Genomic DNA, 16,777 nt, shown 5'->3' on the forward strand with positions numbered 1-16,777 from the left:
CAAATTTGACAAGAATGTTGAACAATTATAAACAAAATGTGAAAGCCAAAGAGGTATAAAACCCTATTTTTTTCACAAAGGGGATTTAACTAATGCTCTAACATTGAGACATGTAAGGTTGGTAGTTTGGAGTTCAGACAGAGAGAGGTATTTTCAGGTTCAAGCTCTAGCCCAGTGGTGAAAGAATCATTTTTTACCAAAGAGGAGCCATATTATTAACAAAATCAGAATGACCAAAAAAGAGCATTTAACTCACCTCAACAGTATGTGTACCTATTTAGGTGTTCATGCATAATGCATGTTGGACGCACGAGTGGGAGCCACAATTACGGGTTTAAACTAGGTATTAGGGGTTTAATCTAGGTATTAGGGATTTAATCTAGGTATTAGGCATTTCATCTAGGTATTAGGGGCTTAATCTAGGTATTTGGGGTTTCATCAAAGTATTAGGGGTTTCATCTAGGTATTAGGTAAACCATAGATGAGTAAAGATTTTGTAGTTTTTTTAAATAACATCTGCGAAGCTATATACAGGTGGTACAGAGTCAATGTGCGGGGGCACCGGTTAGTCGGGCTATTTGAGGTAATATGAGATTAGTTAAAGTGACTATGCATAGATGATAAACTGGGAGTTGCAGCAGTATAAAAGAAGGGCTGGCGGGCGAGGGGTTCCGAGTGGCGCAGCGGTATATGGTAATGCATCTCAGTGCTAGAGGCATCACTACAGACACCCTCGTTTGAATCCAGGCTGTATCACAACCGACTGTGATTGGGAGTCCCCGGGTTTGGCCAGTGTAGGTCGTCATTGTAAATAGTTCTTAAAGGATACATGTGTTTGAATAGGGCAGACAGTGGGTCATTTAATTTATCTTCAGAGAATTTGTGAATAAAGGTTATTAATTAAAATAAATTGACAATAAACTGAAGATCTCGTACAACGTTGTGTACTACTCCCTTCACAGAACAGCGCAAACAGGCTCTAACCGGAATTGAAAGAGGAGTGGGAGGCCCCGGTGCACAACTGAGAAAGAGGACAAGTACATTAGAGGGTCTAGTTTGAGAAACAGAGCTGGCAGCTTCATTAAATAGTACCCGCAAAACACCAGTCTCAACTTCAACAGTGAAGAAGAGACTCTGGGATGCTGGCTTTCCAGGAGTTCTTCTGTCCATAATCTGTGTCCTTTTGCCACATCTTAATATTTTATTTTTGTTGGCCAGTCTGAGATATGGCTTTTTCTTTGCAACTCTGTACAAGGTATTTCATAAAAAAATTAAAAAAATGTATATCTGCAAAAATGTTTTTTTTTTTTTTAACGGTTTGATTTTGCTTTGACACTATGGGGTATCGTGTGTAGATCGTTGAGGATTTTTTTTCTTATCTCATCCATTTTAGAATAAGGCTGTAACTTAACAAAATTTGGAAAACGTCAAAGGGTGTGAATACTTTGTTAAGGCACTGTATGTGTGGTAGCCGACTAAACTTTTCTCCACGATTTACAGTGGAGGTTAGTCAGCTACCTGCAGGACACTGTATTTATCTGTTAATGCAGTCACCTCGCTTTTCATTGTAAGCATCTTTTATTCCTTTGCTTGTGTGTCACAATTGCAAATAAAAAACGTTGTATTTGTCGTCACCTTCGTTTTTAACTTCGTCACAGAGAGACAGATAAACATCTTGATGCTAGTTTTAGTGGAGATCCGGTAGGGGAAAACACATCTAACACCAAGCGTTTCTAGGAGTGGTCTGAGGCAGTCGACCACTATTCCATTTATATTGTAACTGAACTTAACATATAATACTAAATGGAGTACCACAGATTTAGGTGCAGAGTAATATGAATTGCCCTGAGACCTCGTTGGGAGAGAAAACAAAATGGATGGGTCTGAACATTAACTGGAATCTGAGAAAAGGTTACTAGTCAGGAGAAGGTCAGCCAAATGTATCAATATAATAAGATAGAGAATGAGAGAGGGATGAAGAAAGAGAGAGAGCATGAGAAAAAGAGAGAAAGAGAGAGAGAGAGAAAGAGAGAGAGAGCATGAGAAAGAGAGAGAGCATGAGAAAGAGAGAGAAAGAGAGAGAGAATGAGAAAGAGAGAGAAAAAGAGAGAGAGCATGAGAAAGAGAGAGAGAGAATGAGAAAGAGAGAGAGAGAGCATGAGAAAGAGAGAGAGAGAATGAGAAAGAGAGAGAGAGCATGAGAAAGAGAGAGAAAGAGAGAAAGATAGAAGAGAGAGAAAGAGAGAAAAAGGGAGAGAAAGAGAGACAGGACAAGAGGGAGAGATAAAGCACAGAATCATACTGACTAAATGAATACTTAAAGACAACTTCACGTCTTCCACAACAGCCGACTCAACACTGCATCACCGCAAAACATCTTTCAAGCTCATGTCTTTGACAATCAGCAGTAACTAACACTCTCACAGAGAGGGGGAATGAACCAGCACTAACTCCCTCAACACTCTCACAGAGAGGGGGAATGAACCAGCACTAACTCCCTCAACACTCTCACAGAGAGGGGGAATGAACCAGCACTAACTCCCTCAACACTCTCACAGAGAGGGGGAATGAACCAGCACTAACTCCCTCAACACTCTCACAGAGAGGGGGAATGAACCAGCACTAACTCCCTCAACACTCTCACAGAGAGGGGGAATGAACCAGCACTAACTCCCTCAACACTCTCACAGAGAGGGGGAATGAACCAGCACTAACTCCCTCAACACTCTCACAGAGAGGGGGAATGAACCAGCACTAACTCCCTCAACACTCTCACAGAGAGGGGGAATGAACCAGCACTAACTCCCTCAACACTCTCACAGAGAGGGGGAATGAACCAGCACTAACTCCCTCAACACTCTCACAGAGAGGGGGAATGAACCAGCACTAACTCCCTCAACACTCTCACAGAGAGGGGGAATGAACCAGCACTAACTCCCTCAACACTCTCACAGAGAGGGGGAATGAACCAGCACTAACTCCCTCAACACTCTCACAGAGAGGGGAATGAACCAGCACTAACTCCCTCAACACTCTCACAGAGAGGGGAATGAACCAGCACTAACTCCCTCAACACTCTCACAGAGAGGGGGAATGAACCAGCACTAACTCCCTCAACACTCTCACAGAGAGGGGGAATGAACCAGCACTAACTCCCTCAACACTCTCACAGAGAGGGGGAATGAACCAGCACTAACTCCCTCAACACTCTCACAGAGAGGGGGAATGAACCAGCACTAACTCCCTCAACACTCTCACAGAGAGGGGGAATGAACCAGCACTAACTCCCTCAACACTCTCACAGAGAGGGGGAATGAACCAGCACTAACTCCCTCAACACTCTCACAGAGAGGGGGAATGAACCAGCACTAACTCCCCTCAACACTCTCACAGAGAGGGGGAATGAACCAGCACTAACTCCCTCAACACTCTCACAGAGAGGGGGAATGAACCAGCACTAACTCCCTCAACACTCTCACAGAGAGGGGGAATGAACCAGCACTAACTCCCTCAACACTCTCACAGAGAGGGGGAATGAACCAGCACTAACTCCCTCAACACTCTCACAGAGAGGGGGAATGAACCAGCACTAACTCCCTCAACACTCTCACAGAGAGGGGAATGAACCAGCACTAACTCCCTCAACACTCTCACAGAGAGGGGGAATGAACCAGCACTAACTCCCTCAACACTCTCACAGAGAGGGGGAATGAACCAGCACTAACTCCCTCAACACTCTCACAGAGAGGGGGAATGAACCAGCACTAACTCCCTCAACACTCTCACAGAGAGGGGAATGAACCAGCACTAACTCCCTCAACACTCTCACAGAGAGGGGGAATGAACCAGCACTAACTCCCTCAACACTCTCACAGAGAGGGGGAATGAACCAGCACTAACTCCCTCAACACTCTCACAGAGAGGGGGAATGAACCAGCACTAACTCCCTCAACACTCTCACAGAGAGGGGGAATGAACCAGCACTAACTCCCTCAACACTCTCACAGAGAGGGGGAATGAACCAGCACTAACTCCCTCAACACTCTCACAGAGAGGGGGAATGAACCAGCACCAACTCCCTCAACACTCTCACAGAGAGGGGGAATGAACCAGCACTAACTCCCTCAACACTCTCACAGAGAGGGGGAATGAACCAGCACCAACTCCCTCAACACTCTCACAGAGAGGGGGAATGAACCAGCACTAACTCCCTCAACACTCTCACAGAGAGGGGGAATGAACCAGCACCAACTCCCTCAACACTCTCACAGAGAGGGGGAATGAACCAGCACTAACTCCCTCAACACTCTCACAGAGAGGGGGAATGAACCAGCACTAACTCCCTCAACACTCTCACAGAGAGGGGGAATGAACCAGCACTAACTCCCTCAACACTCTCACAGAGAGGGGGAATGAACCAGCACTAACTCCCTCAACACTCTCACAGAGAGGGGGAATGAACCAGCACTAACTCCCTCAACACTCTCACAGAGAGGGGGAATGAACCAGCACTAACTCCCTCAACACTCTCACAGAGAGGGGGAATGAACCAGCACTAACTCCCTCAACACTCTCACAGAGAGGGGGAATGAACCAGCACTAACTCCCTCAACACTCTCACAGAGAGGGGAATGAACCAGCACTAACTCCCTCAACACTCTCACAGAGAGGGGGAATGAACCAGCACTAACTCCCTCAACACTCTCACAGAGAGGGGGAATGAACCAGCACTAACTCCCTCAACACTCTCACAGAGAGGGGGAATGAACCAGCACCAACTCCCTCAACACTCTCACAGAGAGGGGGAATGAACCAGCACTAACTCCCTCAACACTCTCACAGAGAGGGGGAATGAACCAGCACTAACTCCCTCAACACTCTCACAGAGAGGGGGAATGAACCAGCACTAACTCCCTCAACACTCTCACAGAGAGGGGGAATGAACCAGCACTAACTCCCTCAACACTCTCACAGAGAGGGGGAATGAACCAGCACTAACTCCCTCAACACTCTCACAGAGAGGGGGAATGAACCAGCACTAACTCCCTCAACACTCTCACAGAGAGTGGGAATGAACCAGCACTAACTCGCTCAACACTCTCACAGAGAGAGGCAATAAACCATATGCTATCATCCACTAACCGTCTCCAAACTGGCATCAATGGGAGATGAAGAATAGACATTCACATACTAACACTCAGGAGCTCCCGTGGCTCTAGCTTATGGAGATATCAAAGGTGTTGATGAGGCAGAACGAGCATTTTAATTCACTGTCTGCTGTGGCTGTTGTTGCTGCTGCTGCCACTGTGGCTGTGTTTGCCAAGCCAGGCAGTATACTGCAAACACAGACAGATGCCAGGCCATTTTAATCTGCTGAGAACTTGCTGGATCGACAGTCCTCGAGAGGAAAGGAATGGAGGGAGAGAAAATAGGTGAGATGGAAGAAGAGAGAGAGCGCTATAGAGAGAGAGAGAGGGGGGAGAGAGATAGAGAGAGTGAGAGAGAGAAAGCGAGAGGATAGAGAGAGGAGGGATGAAGAGAGCGGTAAGAGTGAGAGAGCTGGATGGAGAGGTGGGAGAGTATTCTAAATGACCTTGTATTGAATCTGAAGTGCTGACCATAATGTATGGTTTACACAGGACAAGACAGGACAGTACAAGACAGGACATGACAAGTCAGGACTAGACAGGACAGGACAAGACAAGACAGGACAAGACTGGACAGGACAAGACAGGACAGGACTTGACTGGACTGGACTGGACAGGACAAGACAGAACAAGACAAGACAGGACAGGCCAATATTGGACAGGACAAGACAGGACAAGACGGGAAAAGAGAGGACAAGCCAGGACAAGACAGGACATGACAAAGCAGGGCAAGACAGGACAAGACAAGACAGGACAAGACAGGACAGGCCAATACTGGACAGGACAAGACAGGACAAGACAGGAAAAGACAGGACAAGACAAGACAGGACAAGCCAGGACAAGACAGGACATGACAAGGCAGGGCAAGACAGGACAAGACAAGACAGGACAAGACAGGACAGGCCAATACTGGACAGGACAAGACAGGACAAGACAGGACAAGACAGGGCAAGACAGGACATGACAGGAAAAGACAAGACAGGACAAGACAGGGCACTCACTGTCACTGACACACACAGGCAGGAACTGAGAACAAGGATATGTGCTCCATCACCATAACTGATATTCAGCTATAATGCAAGTATCACTATTGACAAAACTAATAGTTTCTAAGCTCTTCCTTACATTGTGGACGGCTGGAAGCCATATCAAACTGGGGATGGAAACTATCCCTGAAGAAGTCTCATTCTAGGTTCCTTTATCCACACTGTATTTATTCTACCTGGAGTAGAACTGCCAATAGGTTTGTTCAGGAGCGATGTGAATAAACTGTCATTTTAATCTAGTTTTTTTCCTCCTATTTGAGTCATGATTGTGTTAGCACCACATACAGAGTAGCATTCATTCAAACCCACTCTTCTCTTCCCTGCAATTTGTCTCCCTGTCAACACTGTGATTTGCGGAAAGAAATCAGAAACGAGATCAAGTTGTTCTGCAGCTTAAGGCAATGGGTTCATTAGAATAACCAGGTAAACATTGACAGCTACAGCTGAATACTGAAATGGGTTCATTAGAATAACCAGGTAAACATTGACAGCTACAGCTGGATACTGAAATGGGTTCATTAGAATAACCAGGTAAATATTGACAGCTACAGCTGGATACTGAAATGGGTTCATTAGAATAACCAGGTAAATATTGACAGCTACAGCTGGATACTGAAATGGGTTCATTAGAATAACCAGGTAAATATTGACAGCTACCGCTGGATACTGAAATGGGTTCATTAGAATAACCAGGTAAATATTGACAGCTACCGCTGGATACTGAAATGGGTTCATTAGAATAACCAGGTAAATATTGACAGCTACAGCTGAATACTGAAATGGGTTCATTAGAATAACCAGGTAAATATTGACAGCTACAGCTGGATACTGAAATGGGTTCATTAGAATAACCAGGTAAATATTGACAGCTACCGCTGGATACTGAAATGGGTTCATTAGAATAACCAGGTAAATATTGACAGCTACCGCTGGATACTGAAATGGGTTCATTAGAATAACCAGGTAAATATTGACAGCTACAGCTGAATACTGAAATGGGTTCATTAGAATAACCAGGTAAACATTGACAGCTACAGCTGAATACTGAAATGGGTTCATTAGAATTAGAATAAGCTGAATACTGAAATGGGTTCATTAAACCAGGTAAATATTGACAGCTACAGCTGAATACTGAAATGGGTTCATTAGAATAACCAGGTAAATATTGACAGCTACCGCTGGATACTGAAATGGGTTCATTAGAATAACCAGGTAAATATTGACAGCTACAGCTGAATACTGAAATGGGTTCATTAGAATAACCAGGTAAACATTGACAGCTACAGCTGAATACTGAAATGGGTTCATTAGAATAACCAGGTAAATATTGACAGCTACAGCTGAATACTGAAATGGGTTCATTAGAATAACCAGGTAAATATTGACAGCTACAGCTGAATACTGAAATGGGTTCATTAGAATAACCAGGTAAATATTGACAGCTACAGCTGGATACTGAAATGGGTTCATTAGAATAATCAGATAAACATTGACAGCTACAGCTGGATACTGAAATGGGTTCATTAGAATAACCAGGTAAACATTGACAGCTACAGCTGGATACTGAAATGGGTTCATTAGAATAACCAGGTAAATATTGACAGCTACAGCTGAATACTGAAATGGGTTCATTAGAATAACCAGGTAAATATTGACAGCTACAGCTGAATACTGAAATGGGTTCATTAGAATAACCAGGTAAATATTGACAGCTACAGCTGGATACTGAAATGGGTTCATTAGAATAACCAGGTAAACATTGACAGCTACAGCTGAATACTGAAATGGGTTCATTAGAATAACCAGGTAAACATTGACAGCTACCGCTGGATACTGAAATGGGTTCATTAGAATAACCAGGTAAACATTGACAGCTACAGCTGAATACTGAAATGGGTTCATTAGAATAACCAGGTAAATATTGACAGCTACAGCTGAATACTGAAATGGGTTCATTAGAATAACCAGGTAAATATTGACAGCTACAGCTGAATACTGAAATGGGTTTATTAGAATAACCAGGTAAATATTGACAGCTACAGCTGGATACTGAAATGGGTTTATTAGAATAACCAGGTAAATATTGACAGCTACAGCTGAATACTGAAATGGGTTTATTAGAATAATCAGATAAACATTGACAGCTACCGCTGAATACTGAAATGGATTTATTAGAATAACCAGATAAATATTGACAGCTACAGCTGGATACTGAAATGGGTTTATTAGAATAACAAGGTAAATATTTTCAGCTACCGCTGGATACTGAAATGGGTTTATTAGAATAACCAGGTAAATATTGACAGCTACAGCTGGATACTGAAATGGGTTTATTAGAATAACCAGGTAAATATTTTCAGCTACCGCTGGATACTGAAATGGGTTTATTAGAATAACCAGGTAAATATTTTCAGCTACCGCTGGATACTGAAATGGGTTTATTAGAATAACCAGGTAAATATTGACAGCTACAGCTGGATACTGAAATGGGTTTATTAGAATAACCAGGTAAATATTTTCAGCTACCGCTGGATACTGAAATGGGTTTATTAGAATAACCAGGTAAACATTGACAGCTACAGCTGGATACTGAAATGGGTTTATTAGAATAACCAGGTAAATATTTTCAGCTACCGCTGGATACTGAAATGGGTTTATTAGAATAACCAGGTAAATATTGAGAGCTACAGCTGGATACTGAAATGGGTTTATTAGAATAACCAGGTAAATATTTTCAGCTACCGCTGGATACTGAAATGGGTTTATTAGAATAACCAGGTAAATATTGACAGCTACAGCTGGATACTGAAATGGGTTTATTAGAATAACCAGGTAAATATTTTCAGCTACCGCTGGATACTGAAATGGGTTTATTAGAATAACCAGGTAAATATTGACAGCTACAGCTGGATACTGAAATGGGTTTATTAGAATAACCAGGTAAATATTTTCAGCTACAGCTGGATACTGACATGGGTTTATTAGAATAACCAGGTAAATATTGACAGCTACAGCTGGCTACTGAAATGGGTTTATTAGAATAACCAGGTAAATATTTTCAGCTACCGCTGAATACTGAAATGGAACACAGATCTGAGAAGAATATAGTGCGATATTTATTTTTTATTTAAAACTTCTACCCTTCTTGCTACTTGTTATTATGGTAAAAACTGCATTGCGCCTTCAGAGAAATTTAGTAGTGATTAATAATGTGATCTCTTTTGCAGTGACTTCCAATTCAGGGGCTCCATTCAACTGTACCTGCATTGCAGGAATGACACATACAGTTGAAGACGGAAGTTTACATACACCTTATTTTCAAATGTATTTTTACTGTTGTTTTATTCATTTACTTACCTACACACACACACACACACACACACACACACACACACACACACACACACACACACACACACACACACACACACACACACACACACACACACACACACACACACACACACACACACACACACACACACACACACACACACACACACACACTTTTTTCTCTGCACTATTGGTTAGAGCCTGTAAGTAAGCATTTCACTGTTGTATTCGGCGCATGTGACATATAAACCTTGATTTGATTTGAGTAAGGTTTGTAGGCCTCCTTGCTCGCACACGCTTTTCCAGTTCTGCCCACAATTGTTCTATGGGGACTTTGTGATGGCCACCCCCAAAATCTTGACTTTGTTGTCCTTAAGCCATTTTGCCAGAACGTTGGAAGTATGCTGGGGGTACTATAAAGTCCCTCAGAGATATAAGCTTCCAGTTTGCCATTAAAGACAGGTGTGAATAGTTTCATTTCTAACGTTGGGTCGTCGCAATCAAAGGACATCCAAACAACCACAATACAATATTCTTAAATGTTGAGAAAATGCTGATAAAATGTTAAGTTGACCACTTGCTTGCTTTACCAAAATCCTGAAAAAGATGCTGTATTTTATGAGTGGGGATGTGTATTCAACAGTGGAAAGGTAAGAACATGGTAAATAGCCATCAAAAACAGGTGGACAGCTGATATGACGACCGGAGGATGGACGAGTGGGTGTGTTGAAGGAGTGGGTGTATGAAAAGCAAATCAGCTAATTGGCATCTGGTGCTTTTTACTTGGCAGCTGTATCACAGTTAGCTCATATGGCAAAAAAAAAGATTCTCACATGATTTTATTTCAAACAATTTAGATGCCACCTTGATACAAACCAGTCAAAAGTTTGGACCCACCTATTCATTCAAGAGTTTTTCTACATTGTGGAAAAATAGCGAGGACATCAGAGTTATGACATAACACATATGGAATCAAGTAGTAACCTCATAATGTTTTATATTTTAGATCCTTTAACTTTTTATGGCTGCAGGGGCAGTATTGAGTGGCTTAGATGAAAAGTTGCCCATTGTAAACGGCCAGCTCCTCAGTCTCAGTTGCTAATATATGCATATTATTTTTAGTATTGGATGGAAAACACTCTGAAGTTTTTAAAACGGTTTGAATTATGTCTGCGAGTATAACAGAACTTATATTGCAGGAAAAAACCTGAGAAATTCCACTTCCTGTTTGTATTTTTTTCTGGGGGTGGCAGATTTTCAACCAAGCTCATATTGAAATTACAGCGAGATATGGATGAGTTTTCACTTCCTACGCCTTCCACTAGATGTAAACAGTCAATAGAACTTTGTCTGATGACTTTAATGTGAAGGGGGGTCGAATGACACAGGAAATAGTCACCACTGCCACGAGTTGATCATGCTTTCACCATGCACGTTCACAGGGGAAGGACCTGCGTTTCACCGGTCGTCTGAAGTCATTCTAATTCTCCGGTTGGAATGTTATTCAAGATATATGTAAAGAACATTCTAAAGATTGATTCAGTACATCGTTTGACATGTTTCTACTGACTGTTACGGAACTTTTGGACATTTCGTCACGTTGTAGTGGACGCGCTTTGTGACTTTGGAATTGTTTACCAAACACGCTAACCAAAGCTAATTGGACATAAGTAAAGTACATTTTCGAACAAATCAAGCATTTACCGTGGACCTGGTATTCCTAGGACTGCATTCTGTCTTAGATTATTGCATGGGTTGCTTTTTCCGTAAACTTTTTTTGAAATCTGACACAGCGGTTGCATTAAGGAGAGGTATATCTATATCTATAATTCCATGTGTATAACTTGTATAATCATCTTCATTTATGATGAGTATTTCTGTTGAAACGATGTGGCTATGCAAAATCACTGGATGTTTTTGGAACTAGTGAATCTAACGCGTCAATGTAACTCAGATTTTTTTATATAAATATGAACAATACATGCATGTATTGTGTAACATGAAGTCCTACGAGTGTCATCTGATGAAGATAATTCAAGGTTAGTGATTAATTTAATCTCTATTTCTGCTTTTTGTGAATGACATATTTCGCTGGAAAATGGCTGTGCTCGTTTGTCGTGCTTTCGCTGAAAAGCCGATTTGAAATCGGACACTTTAGTGGGATTAAGAACAAGATTAACTTTAAAATGATATAACATGTATGTTTTAGGAATTGTAATTATGAGATTTCTATGGTTTGAATTTGGCGCCCTCTATTTTCACTGGTAGTTGTCATATCGATCCGGTTAGCGGGCTTGCAGCCATAACAAGTTTAAAGCAGCCAACCTTTGCCTTGATGATAGCTTTGCACAATCTTGGCATTCTCTCAACCAGCTTCATGAGGTAGTCACCTGGAATCCATTTCAATTAACAGGTGTGCCTTGTTAAAAGTTCATTTGTGGAATTTATATCCTTCTTTTAATAAGTATGAACCAATCAGTTGTTTTGTGACAAGGTAGGGATGGGAAACAGAACATCTTTGTAAAAAGATATTCTGGCAAGAACAGCTCAAATAAGCAAAGAGAAATTACGTTAATTTGTTACTTTAAGACATGAAGGTCAGTCAATCTGGAATATTTCAAGAACTTTGAAAGTTTCTTCAAGTGCAGTCACAATAACCATCAAGCACTATGATGAAACTGGCTCTCAAGAGGACCACCACAGGATAGGAAGACTCAGAGTTACCTCTGCTGCAGAGTTCACTAGAGTTACCAGCCTCAGAAATTGCAGCCCAAATAAATGCTTCACAGAGTTCAAGTTACAGACACATCTCAACATCAACTGTCCAGAGGAGACTGTGTGAATCAGGCATTCATGGTTGAAGTTGCTTCAAAGAATCCACTACTAAAGGAAACCAATAAGATTAAGAGACTTGCTTGGGCCAAGAAACACAAGCAATGGGCATTAGACCTGTGGAAATCTGTATTTTGGTCTGGAAATCTGTATTTTGGTCTGAGTCCAAATGTAAGATTTTTGGTTCCAACCGCTATGTCTTTGTGAGACACAGAGTAGGTGATCTCCGCATGTGTGGTTCCCCCCGTGAATCATGGAAGAGGAGCTGTGATGATGTGGGGGTGCTTTGCTGGTGACACGGTCTGTGATTTATTTAGAGTTCAAGGTGTACGTAACCAGCATGACTTCCACAGCATTCTGCAGCGATACGCCATCCCATCTGGTTTGTGCTTAGTGGGATTATCATTTGTTTTTCAACAGGACAATGACCAAACACACCTCCAGGCTGTGTAAGGGCTATTTGATCAAGAAGGAGAGTGATGGAGTGCTGCATCAGTTAACCTGGCCTCCACAATCACCCGACCTCAACCCAGTTGGGATGAGTTGGACCGCAGAGTGAAGGAAAAGCATCCAACAAGTGCTCAGCATATGTGTGAGTTCCTTCAAGACTGTGGGAAAAGCATTCCAGGTGAAGCTGGTTGAGAGAATGCGAAGAGTGTCTATCGGAAGGGCTAGCTGAAGGGCTAGCTGAGTTCTATCTTAAGGACTGGCTGAGTTCAATTGGATGGACTGGCTGAGTTCTATCGGAAGGGCTGGCTGAGTTCTATTGCAGGGACTGCATACTAGTCACCATTGGTGGTGGCCAACATTTTAAGTAATTCACTAGATGACAGAGATTCAAATCAAATCAAATGTTATTTGTTACATGCACCGAATACAATTGGTGTAGACCTTACCATGAAATCTTTACTCACGAGCCATTCCCAATGATGCAGAGGTCAAAAATTATAATAAGAACAAAAATAGTGGCACAAGAAGAATAGGAGTACCAGAACAGGATCAATGTACCTGAGGAAGATAAATGTAAGTAGTGCCAGAACCAGATCAAGGTACCTGAGGAAGATAAATGTAAGTACTGTAGTACCAGAACCAGATCAAGGTATCTGAGGAAGATAAATGTAAGTACTGTAGTACCAGAACCAGATCAAGGTACCTGAGGAAGATAAATGTAAGTAGTGCCAGAACCAGATCAAGGTACCTGAGGAAGATAAATGTAACTAGTGCCAGAACCAGATCAAGGTACCTGAGGAAGATAAATGTAACTAGTACCAGAACCAGATCAAGGTACCTGAGGAAGATAAATGTGGGGTAAAGTCACTGGGAATCAGGAAGGATAATAATAAGACAAAATAATTATAGAGTAACAGCAAGTGTGAAAGTGTATGTGTGTGTATGTGTGTCGTTATGCTTGTGGTGAATGGTGATGTGTGTGAGTTTTGTGTGAGAGTGTCAGTGTAGTTTGTGTGAGTGAGTGAGTGAGTGAGTGAGTGAGTGAGTGAGTGAGTGAGTGAGTGAGTGAGTGAGAGAGTGAGTGAGTGAGTATATAGTGTGTCTATAGTGTCTTCAGAAAGTATTCAAACCCCTTGACTATTTGAACATCCAAATCCTCAGCAATCTACACATATAACACCCCATAATGACAAAGCGAAAATATTTTTTCAGAAATTTTTACAAATGGATAAAAATAGAAATCTGAAATACCTTAGGTATTTTAGGTCAGTTAGGATCACCGCTTTATTTTAAGAATGTGACTTGTCAGAATAATAGTAGAGATAATTATTTATTTATTACTTTCATCACATTCCCAACGGGTCAGGAGTTTACATACATTCAAATGGTATTTGAAGCATTGCCTTTAAATTGGGTCAAACATATTGGGTAGCCCTCCACAAGCTTCCCACAAAAAGTTGGGTGAATTTTGGCCCATTCCTCCTGACAGAGCTGGTGTAACTGAGTCAGGTTTGTAAGCCTCCTTGCTCGCACATGCTTATTCAGTGCTGAATACAAATGTTCTACAGGTTTGAGGTCAGGGCTTTGTGATGGCCACTCCAATACCTTGACTTTGTTGTCCTTAAGCAATTTTGCCACAACTTTGGAAGTATGCTTGGGGTCATTGTCCATTTGGAAAACCCATTTTTAACCAAAAAACATGTTATTTATCCTTCATTTTACCAGGTAAGTAGACTGAGAACACGTTCTCATTTACAGCAACGATCTGGGGAATAGTAACAGGGAATAGGAGGGGGATGAATGAGCCAATTGTAAACTGGGGATTATTAGGTGACTGTGATGGTTTGAGGGCCAGATTGGGAATTTAGCCAGGACACAGGGGTTAACACCCCTACTCTTACTATAAGTGCCATGGGATCTTTAATGACCTCAGAGAGTCAGGACACCCGTTTAACGTCCCATCCGAAAGACGGCACCCTACACAGGGCAGTGTCCCGACTCACTGCCCTGGGGTATTGGGACATTTTTTTAGACCAGAGGAAAGAGTGCCTCCTACTGGCCCACCAGGACCATCCCTGGTTAGCTTCAGAAGCAAGCCAGCAGTAGTATGCAGGGTGGTATGCTGCTGGCTTTGCGACCAAGCTTTAACTTCCTGACTGATGTATTGTGATGTTCCTTCAATATATCCACATCATTTTCCTCCTCATGAAGCCATCTATTTTGTGAAGTGCACCAGTCCCTGCAGCAAAGCACCCCCTTAACCTGTTACTCCTACCCCCTACTTTTTGAACATTCTGTTAAAAGTCGCGCAAAATTTCAGCGCTCTGCTGCTCATGCCAGGAATATAGTATATGCATATGATTAGTATGTGTGGATAGAAAACACTCAGACGTTTATAAAACTGGTTAAATCACGGCTGTGACTATAACAGAACGTGCGTTTCATCGAAAAGCGCAGGAAAATCTGATCACTGAAAATGGAAATATATATCCATCTGCCACTTCAACCCATTGATAAAGGCGAACCACAATAAATTGGGCTGAGGTTGCAATACCTACAGCTTCCACACGATGTCAACATTCTTGTCATTTGCCTAGGCTTTGTTTCTTGGTCAAGCCTCTGACCGGATATTTTGGTTGAGATTTACCCGGACATTATTTCCAGACGGACAGCTAAAGAATATACTTCGCCTCGTGATCAATTTGATCGCTTATTAACGTTTACTAATACCTAAAGTTGCATTACAAAAGTTTTTTGAAGTGTTTTGTGAAAGTTTATCAGGATTGGCGAGACCGAACGGCAGAACCGTACTCAAAATCACGGAGTTAAATGCTTTCGTCAACTTTTTTAATAAAAAAAAATGACGTTACGTTATAAGACGCTATTTTTTTTCGTTTATCACACAGTCTTCATAGATCGATATCAAGGCTATATATGGACCGATTTAATCTAAAAAAAGAGCCAATAGTGATTATGGGACATCTAGGAGTGCCAATAAAGAAGATGGTCAAAGGTAATGAATGTTTTATATTTTATTTGTGCGTTTTGTGTAGCGACGACAATGCTAATTATTTTGTTTATGTCCCCTGCGGGTCTTTAGGGGTGTTACATGCTATCAGATAATAGCTTCTCATGCTTTCGCTCTGAAAAAGCATTTTAAAAATCTGACTTGTTGCCTGGATTCACAACGAGTGTAGCTTTAATTCAATACCCTGCATGTGTATTTTAATGAACGTTTGAGTTTTAACTAGTACTATTAGCATTTAGCGTAGCGCATTTGCATTTCCAGATGTCTAGATGGGACGCCTGCGTGTCAGGTAGGAGCAAGAGGTTAACATGATGCTGCCACCCCCGTGCTTCACAGTTGGGATGGTGTTCTTCGGCTTGCAAGCCTCCCCCTTTTCCTCTTAATAGCATAACAATGGTCATTTTGGCAAAACAGTTATTTTTGTTTCATCAGACCAGATGACATTTCTACAAAAAGAAAGCTATATGGAAGCCGGTTGGTCCCCCTGATGGTATAAACTGTTTGTCTTTCAGACCCTCTCCTTCATCTGCTTATATTTACCTGCCTTGATTCCTGTCAGGCTCTCTGTGATCTGTCCATCAAGACCAGAGGAATGACAGGTGAAGAGGACAATCAGCGCTGAGAAGGACAGGGGCGTGGCCTAAAGGAGCTGATGTAGTTTATAAGTATTTGAAGGCCATCTTTTTCATATTTTTACTTTTGTTGACACAATAAGGCTGTCAGTTAGAAAAAGTGCCTGTATATTATCCCTGTTAACTTTACCTGTAAATCCTACAGATGAGGACAATTCTGAGTATGATGAAAACACTGTTACAGGTGTTGTTGAAATCAACCAATCGATGACCAGAGATTTCAATGTTGATCTTATTTTTTCTTGTCTTATCTTTGCCTGAAGCTGTATCCAGTTGGGTCTTGTTTTATTGCTATGGAAAATAAGATAA

At 41.8% G+C, this 16,777-nt stretch overlaps 1 protein-coding gene across 5 annotated transcripts in view; it reads right to left on the minus strand.

The window, feature by feature from the left end:
- The window catches only part of LOC124046732 (neurexin-3a-like), a 707,599-nt gene that overhangs the window by 119,924 nt on the left and 570,898 nt on the right, over positions 1 to 16,777 (minus strand). The gene's annotated exons all lie outside the window — the stretch shown is intronic.

Source organism: Oncorhynchus gorbuscha, linkage group LG10 (assembly GCF_021184085.1).
Source record: "Oncorhynchus gorbuscha isolate QuinsamMale2020 ecotype Even-year linkage group LG10, OgorEven_v1.0, whole genome shotgun sequence".
NCBI lineage: Eukaryota > Metazoa > Chordata > Actinopteri > Salmoniformes > Salmonidae > Oncorhynchus > Oncorhynchus gorbuscha.